This window comes from Ostrea edulis, chromosome 7 (genome assembly GCF_947568905.1).
Source record: "Ostrea edulis chromosome 7, xbOstEdul1.1, whole genome shotgun sequence".
Taxonomy (NCBI): domain Eukaryota; kingdom Metazoa; phylum Mollusca; class Bivalvia; order Ostreida; family Ostreidae; genus Ostrea; species Ostrea edulis.
Window position 1 is genome coordinate 38197573 of NC_079170.1, and position 12308 is coordinate 38209880.

The following is a 12308-nucleotide window of genomic DNA, read 5'->3' on the forward strand; positions in this document are numbered from 1 at the left end:
AACGCTCAATATGACAAATTTTACTAGCAAAATGGTTCTGAATCAGATATTTGAATATATCGTAAATACACGTTTTAAACGCTCAACACAACAAATTCAATAATATTGAATATATATACCATAAATACACATTTGAATATCTAACGCTCAACACGACATATTCAATGGCATAATGGTTCAAATGTTGGAGTATCATAAATACATGTGTAGCGGTCAGCCGGGTTCGATTGCCAGTGACCAGATATCTCAGTTGGTAGAGCACCTGACTAGAGATTCAGGGGGCCTGGGTTCGAATCCCGGTCTGGTCTGTTGCATTTTCTCCCTGTTACATTTGGTGCTGTGACCAGCCCCTGGAACTCACAGGTGAAAATGCCTGCCAGGGGTTGATGTCTTCTGGTATGAAGACATTTAAGGATGGAGGAATGTAGCGGTCAGCCAGTTTCGATCGCTGGTGGCCAGATATCTCAGTTGGTAGAGCACCTGACTAGAGATTCATGGGGCCCGGTCTGGTCCGTTGTTCTCCCCGTTACACATGTGTAAATACTAAATTCTCAACACAACATTTTTCAAAATATGACAAGAAGTATACAGTATATCATCACGTTTGCAAATATTGCAAAAATGCTGGATTTACCTGCGATGCTAATATCATGTAACCGAGGTATTACATGATGTAATGGTAAACACAAGGCATAAAAATAATGCCTTACCTTAAATGTGGCAAAGCTTCAACCAAAAAACATAGAAAACAGGTAAACATCTTGACAGGTACAGTGCAGTAGGCCGACTGCTGGACAGGTAGGTAGACAAGGCTGTGTGAGCTGGAGCTGGAAATTGAAAACTTTCAAATTTATTATATTCAGTAACCCCCTATGCAGTTTTAGTAAAAAGTAATCTGGGGAAAAAAAATTAAAATCCTAACTCATGGACTTGAACTCACAATTAAAGGCATAATTAAAACAGAAATTAGCAACTTCCCCCAATTTGATATTATGGCAAAACATTGCAGATACAATATTTTTAGATGTTTCACTTCAAGGTAAAATGAAAATGAAGTTTCAAAAGGTGACACATAAGTCAATTTAAACTATTTCAGAAAATGTTTACAATTAATTTGCCTATTTTTTTTGTTAATATATTTTTTTGTTAATATAAGTATATTTGTTGATCAAAACTTGTTACACATGTATGCTAGGTTAAATTCCAATTTATGATAGGAGTGAAATAAACTTAAATCAACAACAACTTCATTATCAAACCAATAAATAGGAATTAAGAATTTATAGGTGGGACCGTCACATATTTAAAGTTGTAAACATGCCACTGTAGGAGTTGCTTATCCCTGTTTATATATGTATCTGTCGCAATCTACAGATCAGCAGTCGATCGACACATCAACTGACTGAGCTATACCCAGCTTAAGGCAAAATTTTAAAGGAATATAGTATTACAAATATTGCTGATGTTTACATTTTCATTCATGTTTAAAAGATCAGTCAGCCATTATGATGCTGTAGTATACTTCTTAAAGATCTGGGTTAGAATAGGTCCTTAGTACCCCCTTGCTTGTCATAAGAGGCGACTAAATGGGGTGGTCCTTCGGATGATATCGCAAAAACCAAAGTCCTGTATCACAGCAGGTGTGGCACCATAGAGATGGTGATGTCTCCATATGAATGAAAATATTCTCAAGCGGGACATCAAACAATATACATTCATCCTTTCAGAAATGGTTTCAACTACAGATGGACAGACTGACAGAAAGTACCAAAACAATATGCCAAATATAATATATTTACAGTATAGGACTGCCAGAAAATGGCCATTTTCTGGAAGGAGTTATAAACTTGATGAAAAGTTGTACAGAAACATGACAGACACCTGACAACAAACAGTAGAAACACTAAAATCAGCATCATAAAATAACAAAATATTTTTAAAGAATATAATACTTGTAAGTTCAGGTGAACTGAATATGTGGTTTTGTTTTACTAACATTGATCGATACCATGGACACTTTTGGCCATGAGTCCCCCAGCAGCAGGAAACATTAAGCCATTTAAAATTTACGATTAACAAAATAAGTACTAGTATACCATTTTTCTATTTTGTGTGCAAACCATTTGACAACTAACATTTAAAGTAGTTCCATCCTCATGGAACATCAATAGATTTAAGCATGATAAGAACATAAATTTTGTTCAGTCCTTTCTGATAGGTATTGTAAAAAAAAATCTTGTTAAACATCTAAAAATTCTAAGTTATATCCTATATGAGATATGGTTCAAAATATTGAATCCAAGGGCAATAACTCTGTTTTCATTCATTCCTTTATCAAGTCCATTATGTGATAGATTTTATTTATTTTTCAGAAACATTCTTAAAAAATATTTTTGAAAAGAAATAGTTTCATGAAATTGATATGAATAATATCATATATATTATTACCACTTTTTATAAAATTTTGAAAATGCTATTTAAGGATAATTACAATTTTCTGATGTTGATATTTACGATTCTGTTTAGGCCACATTTAAAAGAATTCTGTTTTCCCTCCCCCGGCTCTACATATTATGTAGTTTGTATAACAGCTAGACCTGCAGGTAATGTTTTTTTCAACTGGATGTTTGCTAATAATATGGATGTATATGCTTCGACATGATCACACTATCTAAATAGATTTTTTATGCTATCATCAAATTGAATGCATTTAGATCATGAACCCTTTTGCTTTCAAGTGCTACTGTCCAAGAGTAGACTTGTATCATATTATGCTGCATTATGTATGTCTCACATCTTAAAAAGTGCAATAACCTATATATTTTCTTTGACAATTTATTAGTTTTAACCAAATACAAATAAATTCTATACTTTTATCAGGCAAGTATGGAGTTACCTTAAGGATTCTTTAATTACTAGGTTTTGTTTAAGTGTACACCTTGACAAATATTTGTAGTGTAGAAAAGTGATGAATATTGGACTATGTGAACAGATGTGGATTACTAAGTTTCCTCAATTTAAAAATAATCTGCATGGTATTGTAATCCATTTCCTCATTATATTTCATAATTATGTTTTTTAATATCTATTTATCAATGCAAAAAAGCTTTCCCACATTTTTAAAAAAATTCTTATATGATTTTCATATTCTATAAATAGTCTCTAAATATTTAAACTAACAATTGCTTTATAACGTAAACCCTTTTTCAAATATATTGATACCTAAATTTGCACAAATTCAGTGATATATATAATTACTTTAACATTTGATCTCCAATCAAATCTAATATTAGGTATCAACTAATTGGAAGTTTCCATCAACTGTATTATCTGCTCTTAGGCAGGGGTTTCACCCAGAACCTCTGGGCTCATTGTAGCTCATTTTAAAGTATCCATGTACAGTTACATAATTGCATGGTACATTATAATGAGTAATATAAAATGTGTACTGTACAGAAACTGTACAAACATTGGTAAAAACCTTATCTTCTCACAATATAACTTTAACAAGATTAGTTAAACTTTCACATGACTAATAAATCTTTCCTTCTTAAAATCATTCTCAAACAGTACACATTATGATTCCTTTAACTTAAATTGCTAATCTAATATTAAATAGATGTTTTGGCATGGCACGAATTGCCTCACCTGCAGTAAATTCAAATGTAGGAAATTCATCAAAGTATAGCATTGAATGTGGTATTCAGATTGTATGTTACACACATTTAGTGAAATGAAGATTTCAACAATAAGCCTTCATATGTTTTAACAGTCATAAAATAAATTAATTAATTTTTCTAGGTTAAAGGGGCACCACTCCATCAAAACCAATGAAAAGGAACAAAACTCAAACTTGATCTGTAACTCAGTAATACACATCTGCATGCAGGCATACAAAAAATCAGTTCAATATCTCACAGCATATAGAAAAAAGTCTAAAAATTTTAAGTTCAAGGGGCACTACTCCATCAAAAATCAACGAACCGGAGCAAAACTCACACTTGATCTGTAACTCGACATCAATATACACCTGCATACAAAACATCAGTTCAATATCTCAAGGCATTTAGAAAAATTTCAGAAAACTGGTCCTAACATTAATTTTTCAAACAGGGCACAACTCCATCAACAAGAGACCCACAAGCCTTATCGGTCAACTGATTACTTGTCTAGTTAAAAGTATCTCTAGTCCCAAGGGATATGAAATCTAAAAACAAAATCCTGTTCTGAATATCTAAGCTAAATTCTAATAGCAACAGTATAAAATAAAATGTGTTCTTAAATCCTCAATGCCCTCAAAAGTGTATACACTGATGAAAGGCTTTACATAATACAAGAGGTCCAAGGGCCACATCGCTCACCTGAGTCACCTTGGCCCATATTTAAAGATTTTCCCTATATATTCGCATATACAACTTTGATCCCTATTGTGGCCCCATCCTACCACCAGGGGCCATGATTTTACAAACTTGAATCTGCACTATGTCAGGAAGCTTTCATGTAAATTTGTACTTTCCTAGCCCAGTGGTTCTTGAGAAGATTTTTAAAGATTTTCCCTATTTATTCCCATGTGAAACTTTGATCCCCTATTGAGGCCCCAACCTACCCCTGGGGGCCATGATTTGAACAAAATTGAATCTGCACTGTGTCAGGAAGTTTTCATGTAAATTTCAGCTCCTCTGGCTCAGTGGTTCTTGAGAAGATTTTTAAATGATGCCACCCTATTTTTGCATTTTTGTGATTATCTCCCCTTCGAAGGGGGCATGGTCCTTCGTTTGAGCAAACTTGAAAGCCCTTCACCCAAGGATGTTTTTGGCCAATTATGGTTGGAATTGGCCCAGTGGTTCTGGAGAAGAAGACGAAAATGTGAAAAGTTTACAGATGGACAGACAGATGACAGAAAATAGGCGATCAGAAAAGCTCACTTGAGCTTTCAGCTCAGATGAGTTAATAATATGCTAGATGAAATCCCTTGCAAACGCGGGAAATCACAATTAAATAATATTGCATAAAGGAAGGACCATATGCATGCTTGAATTGTTGTGCACATGAAATGAATAAACACTATATACTACGTTTGGCCCCACCTTGGGGTCAGAACCTACCCTGGGGATCATGAAATTTACAATTTTGGTAGAAACCTTCCTGCTTTATATCTTTATGCATTTAGTTTTTCGTTAGTACGTGTGATTCTAGAGAAGAAGATTTTTGAAAATTGGTCAGTTTTGGGCAGTTCTTACCCTGCCTCTAAGGTCCCAGGGGTGCATGCAGGTATCCTGAAATTTACAACTTATGTCTCCCTTGTTCCAAAGATGATTCATACCAAATTTGAAAATAATTAGAATGATAGTTATCAAGAAGAAGTTAAAAATGTCTATTGTTCACCCAATTTAACAACTGACCATTTTGGCCCTACTCTGATACCAAAACCCCTACCTCTGGGATCATCAAATTTACAATTTTGGTAAAGGACTACCTGTTCTTTCTAAATATCCATTTAGTTTCAATAAAGTATCAATAGCACTAAAGAAAATGTTATTTAAGTGTTTTACACATTAAACACTATATGCCAATTTTGGTCAAAACCCCTACCCTGGGGATCATGAAATTTACAATTTTGGTAGAGGCCTTCCTGCTCTACATCATCATGCATTTAGTTTTTCTTACACATGTGTGGTTCTTGAGAAGAAGTTTTTTTTTAAATTGGTCAATTTGGGCAGTTTTTATCCCGTCCCTAAGGCCCCAGGGGTGCTGGAGTCCTGAAATTTACAATTTATGTCCCCCTTGTCCCAAAGACGCTTCAAACCAAATTTGAAAAGAATTGCACTGGTAGTTACCAAGAAGAAGTTAAAAATGTTCAATTGTTAACACACGATGGACGACAAACAATTGCAATAAAAAAGTCCAGAAAACTGGTTGTAAGAGTAATTTTTCTAAGTTAAGGGGGCACAACTCCATCAAAAATCTAGGAACCAGAACAAAACTCAAACTAAATCTGTAACTCATCAATTTACACCTGCACACTAAAAATCAATTCAATATCTCTAGGCATTTAGAAAAAAAAGTCCGAAAGAAGGACGGAAAAGGGTAAACTATATGCCCCAACCATGTTGTGGCGGGGGGCATAAAAAATGATTGTACAGGAAGTTGTTTTTGTTTATGGTTACAAGCCATAGTAGTCATGCAAGTATGAAGAATGTAGTGATATACCAATAATGCACAGTGATTCCTATGCTATCTGTGTATGTAATATCAAAAGCAATTTAACTGCCATTTTGTATCAAAGTTATACGACTGGTAAAGTATGCTTAAGGTAGCTCATTACACCAAAATTTTTATTAATGGTTCTTTAAAACACCTCTTATGAAGCATGATTTCTCTATCAAAAGAGTGAAACAAGCAATTTCGTTGTTTTCTCCCAGGCACGAAAAATTACGATATCTAATCCAACATGAAATTAAATACATCTATAACAAACTCCCTACGTTGCAGTAACAAATGGCCTAAAGTCTTTGTCATAACATTTTTGATGAAGTTTAACATACATGGTCTATCAATAAAATGAATTCACATCTAAAGCCTGGTTTACATAAATTTGTCCTTTGATATTCCCATAGATTCTGTCCATATACAATGCTGTCTGGTTTCCATGCGATGGCTGGTGGCAAATGCGAGATTTTCATCCGGAATTACGAACTCTGTGGCCTCTATGATATTGTTAAGTTTAAAGTTTTCAAAATTTTAAGAATCGTAAGTGCATAGCCTGTGCACATGACGTACAATGTATTCCACAATCTCTCCATGGTCATTTCACAGAATTGCCCTGATCATGGAAATTTTTATTTTCTCATAATTTGCAGTATTCCATTATAGTTTATAATAAACTACATCCAATTTGCATATCCAGTGTAAGCAGTATGTCTAACTGGCAGGACCTATTGTCTTGTTGGTTGGAAGTTTTCAAGAACTGACTTCGCACAGCCTATAGCACGAGAGTCGTGAGGGCTCCATACAATTTCCAAGAGAGAATTGTGGATATCTAGCAGAGACTATTACATAAAATGCACAATGTTAAAATAATTTCCATATAGTCAATGTATGGATTAACCTGACCTCTTTGGAGGAGCTGCAAACAATGTCATGATAACAGATGTCCATATTTAATGTAAACATGAACACCATGGCCTCTTACAATGCTCTATAAATCTCATGGACATTCATACATAAATTAATCGGACGGTCATCGTAGTTAACGTAAACCAGGCTTTAATCACATTTCTTACATATATAGAATAATCTGGATTAAAGACAAAATAGACAAAAAGACTGGAATTCTATTATGAATAAATGCTGATTTGATGGTTACACTTGTATAACTATTGCATTAGGCGAGTACTTCATGTACAGTGTATGCACTGTACAGATATATCATATAACATACAAAACAAATTAAATACCGACTATTTTTTTAGGTCCATGGTGGTCCATTGTAGACATCCATTGTAGTCCATCCAGCTATAGTTTACCTTCCTCCACTGGCTGCTTGTGATTGTTGTTCATGGTCAACTACTATGTACTTCTTGTTGTAGTCTATGGTCAAATCTGTGCAATTAGTGGATGTAGTCTTTGGTCAACTCTGGTCACTGCTTGAAGTCCATGATCATCTCCTGGAGGCTTGTGACTGTAGTTCGTGTTTACCTCAGGACATAAATGAAGCACTGTTTCTGCGAGGTGATGTAGGTTGGTTAGGATAGTACCTTTTCAATCTTTCTCGGTTCTTTCTTGTGTTGGGTACAATTACATGAATGTGGGTTTTTTGTGTATATAAGGTGAAAATCTGTCCTAGCTTGAGTGGTCATGTTGCTGAGAAGATATTTTAGATAGTGCTGTTTCTGTAAGGGGATGTGATGAGTTTTAGATAAGAGTCTGGAATGTGAGTGTGGTGTGTGGACCAGTGTAGAACAAAGGTACTACAGTACCCGCAACGTTATTCTTGACATTCCTATCGTGCTCTATCGTGCGTGTATCCTATCGTATCGTGCGTGTATCCTATCGTATCGTGCGTGTATCCTATCCTATTGTGTATCAGGTTTTCTGTTTTCTATCATGTTTTGCATTTATCAGGTCTATCGTGTTTTGCGTGTATCAGGTTTTCCGTTTATCGTGAAAATCGTTTATGGTGTAGCTTCGGAAACTATCGGGATCGTATATAAAATCTAATGAAAAAGTATGATACTTTCCGAAACCTTTATTCGTTTTGTTAAAGAAGCTATTTTTAGGAATCGAGGAAAGACGGTATATTTGAAGGAGGACATAAAGTTGTCAATTTTAAGGCAGAAGAAGAGCTACATGTATTTGTCTGTCCAGAGAGAGTGAAAATTTATCACAATTTAATTCTAAGTAGTCTGGAAAGTAGGCAGTGGTCTGTCAAGAAAACCGAGGACAGTAAATCTGAAAGCTCCTTCATCTGAAGTTCATAAACACTTGTTTGTCTAGAAACAATTATTGGTAATTAACACTAACAGAAAAATAGGGAGTTCCGATTTGAAAGGAAAAATCAGTAAATTACATTGTTTATCACATACATGTATATTTTAATAATGGTTCTTTTTCTTCCGATTTTTTTCACTTGTATGCTACTTATACAGCAACTGCTGAACTTGTGCGCGTCCTTATATCTGATTTTGTGTATCACCCGTGTTTTGACAGCTAACATTCTCAGAGACATTGTATTTCACCCATTAGAAGATTAAGTTTTAAAAGGGTGCAAGGGTGTTGCATCCCCCAAAATTCTGCTCAAATGGGCACAATTCCGCTGTCATCGTTGTTTTCTTTTTACTTTGTACATGTACACATGTACCAATAGTCGTACGTGTAGATACTGGAAATTTATGTTGGTTTTGATGATTATTTGAATTTTTTACACACTAAGAGTTTCAAAATTGTGAATTTAAAACAAGCGGGGGTTTGTTTATGCTTTTTAAACAGTTTATTTATGTTTTGTTAACAAAATATCAATTCAAATAACTATGTTCCAATTACTTATGACTATCAATTATCATTCATAGTGTAAAAATATCTAACAGGTGTAGTGCGGTTGATTTTTTTATGAAAATAACTTGAGATGTTGAATGAGCCGTGAACTTAGAGCTTGATGCAAAATAACCCCCTCCTCGCTACACACAAAATATTACTTGGTTTTATTTCATATTCAAGGTAATATACATTAGCATAAGAGAGCTACGGAAGCATGATACCACTACATTATATTACATTTAGTGAATTCCCTGTATAATTTATATATTAAACATTAGGTGACGTACAATATAAGTTTTAGAATCATTGGCTGAGAAAATTCATATAGATATCAAATAATGAATTCAATGCCGTATGCATTTTAGTTTTTTTATTTTAGCTGTGATGGCATAAAAAACATAAATAATAATAATAATAAAAAGTACGACCTTGGGTGAAAGAAATTATATGGTACAAAATCGATCAATGTTTTAAACAAATGTTACCGCGACGGGGACAGGTAACTGATAGTCACCCCGCGATGAGAACGCGGTTTTCCTGAGTTACCTATAGATTTTGCCAACTGCAAGAACGCAGAAAACAAAAAATCTGCATTGTCCGTAATGTAGGTATATAATGAACATTGAAATCCTTCAATATTATTATCAACATAATGTAATTATGTTGTAGGTATCAAAATTTCGTTCTGTCTAACTCGTTTCTAAATTTACAACATTCCTATCAGGTTTTCCGTTTATCATGAAGATCGTTTATCATGTTTTGCGTTTATATCAGGTTTATCGTGAAGATCGTTTATCAGGTTTTGCGTTTATCCTATCGTATCATGCGTGTATCCTATCGTATCGTGCATGTATCCTATCCTATCGTGCGTGTATCGTGCTCTATTGTTTATCATGTCAAGAATAACGTTGCGGATATACTGTACCACTCCACCTACACCCAGATTTCAAACATCTACAAAACTTAATGAGGGCATGTAGATGTGTTGCTGAATGACTTTTGTTACAGGATGTTTTTGTGCTGCTGTAAAAATAGTTATTGTAGTATCTTTTGTGAGAAATTTTTGTATTTTCTTTTTGAGAAAAAAAATCTTCTGAACTTATGGTTAACAGTGTTTTATAGTACAATGAAAACATAAAGGTATAAATAGAAAAACTTTATATCTGAAAGAATGGTGTGAAAATAATGTATATACAGTTAACTCATTGTTAGATGAGAATGGAGATACCATGAATTATAATCAATTCATGGAAATGTATAAAGTAAAATCTCATTTTCTGGTTTAAGACAAGCATTGAAGAAAGCAATGAGAGTTAATGGAATAAACCAGTTTATAAAAGTTCAAGAACCTACTATTCCTCTACATATAGCCCCTTTCATGTATTTTAAAAGAAACAAGAAAAAACTACCAAATTTTTAATTATTGTGAAGAAAAACCTACAGGTCAAAAGAAGTGGGATATACAATTTGATATCTCTCAAGAAGAGTGGAATACAATTAATAAAAATGTTTTTACTATTACAAAGGATACAAATATCTACAAATGTAGAGGTACAATATCGTATAAATCATAAAATTTTAATCACAAATCATTTTTGTTAAAAATAAAGAAAATAGACAACGATTTATGTTCGTTTTGTGCAAAACAAAAGGAATCAATAGAGCATGTTGTGTATGACTGTGAAAATGTTGTTTTATTTTTCAAGAATGTGCAGTCCTGGTTTAGGGATTTTTTTTCAGTAAATATTGTTGTTGATAAAAAAAACTTTTTGCTGGGTAGCTCAGAAAATGAAATGATCAATTTGATTAATTATTATTTAAAATACTTTGTGTATAGTTGCAAATGTAGAGGCAATTCGCCTTTGTTAAATAACTTTGTTACCACTTGGACAAATGTGTACAAAGTAGAAAAGCATGCAAAAATTATTATGTAGATGTTTTTAGAAGAAATGGAATACATTTCATAAATTAAAAGATTTATAGATTTAGATCATCCAGAATATATAATATGTAATTGTATACATTAGCCTATGTATATCATTGGAAGTTATTATCAATGTCATAACAGTACATCATACATTGACTTGGGTGGTAATGTGTTGCTGAAAAGAATAGTGCCGTTTTGTATGGAGACATGGTGATATACATGTTTCAGATACACAAATTGGAAATGTAAGTTGTGTTCCTTTGGGTAAATATACAATAGCTTGGCATTTGTTTTGCTGAAAAGACTGTTTATATAGTGCTGTTTGTGTAAGGGGATGTAAGAGTCTGAAATGTGTGTGTGGTGTGTGGACCAGTGTAGAACAAAGGTACTACCACTCCACCTACACCCAGATTTCAAACCTTTACAAAACTTAATGAGAGCATGTAGATGTGTTGCTAAGACTGCTGTTGAAAGATACGCTACTGAGAAAAAAGTATTTTTTGTCACCATTAAGATCTTTGCGATAAAGAATATCTGTGATGCTTTTAACATGTAGTTGTTTTCTTGTGTTTGTTAGATAAAAAGTGTGCTGCTTTGAATCAACTTGCTTCTTAGAACAAAGGTACTACCACTCCAACAACACCCCATGTTTAAACTTTCATGAAACTTGTAGATGTAGAGCTGAAATACATGTTCACTTTGTCAACTTTTTAAATGATGACTCCATAATGTAATTTTTTACTGAGCAATGTTTCCAAGATTGTGGAAATACACCTCTCTTTTCCTTCTTCTGCAGTTTAAAAGTTTCATTCTGATCAGGAATTTTTGTTTAGACACTTCATAGTCCTTAAGAAATTCTGGATATTGCTGAATAAAGCTCTTCATTTTATTTTTGACTGTAAAATAAAAGCAAATAGTTCTTGCTCTGATATACTCCCAGCTAAATATGAAATGCCATAATAAACAACCTGTAATAACTTTAAATTTCTAATAAAGTATATGATATGAAGGTTTTTATGAATAATATTATCTAAAATCTCAGCTTGCATTGTCCTTCGATTTTTCATCCAAAATCACAACTAGTCTTCCATTTTCATATATCTTAACACTGCTTTAGTTTTATTTAAATCCAGGTTGTAAAACTAAAATCATCTAAAAATCACTAATTTTTTGATAGACACAAATATTGACCAAAACAAAAAACACAAGAGGCCAAAGGGCCACATCGCTCACCTGAGTTACCTTGGCCCATATCTGAAGACTTTCCATATATATTTTCATGTAAAACCTTAGTCCGTATTGTGGCCCCAACCTATACCCCTTGAGGCCATGATTTTTACAAACT

General features: G+C 33.6%; 1 protein-coding gene across 7 annotated transcripts in view; it reads right to left on the bottom strand.

Moving 5' to 3' along the window:
• LOC130048105 (uncharacterized) overlaps positions 1 to 12308 on the bottom strand; it is a 112932-nt gene that overhangs the window by 49217 nt on the left and 51407 nt on the right. For 5 of the 7 annotated variants that reach the window (XR_008796935.1, XR_008796933.1, XR_008796938.1 and 2 more), the window contains one exon: positions 711 to 11859. The gene's annotated coding sequence lies outside the window, so the exon portion shown is untranslated. The remainder of the gene's footprint in view (positions 1 to 710; positions 11860 to 12308) is intronic. The other 2 variants (XR_008796936.1, XR_008796934.1) reach the window with 1 other exon arrangement.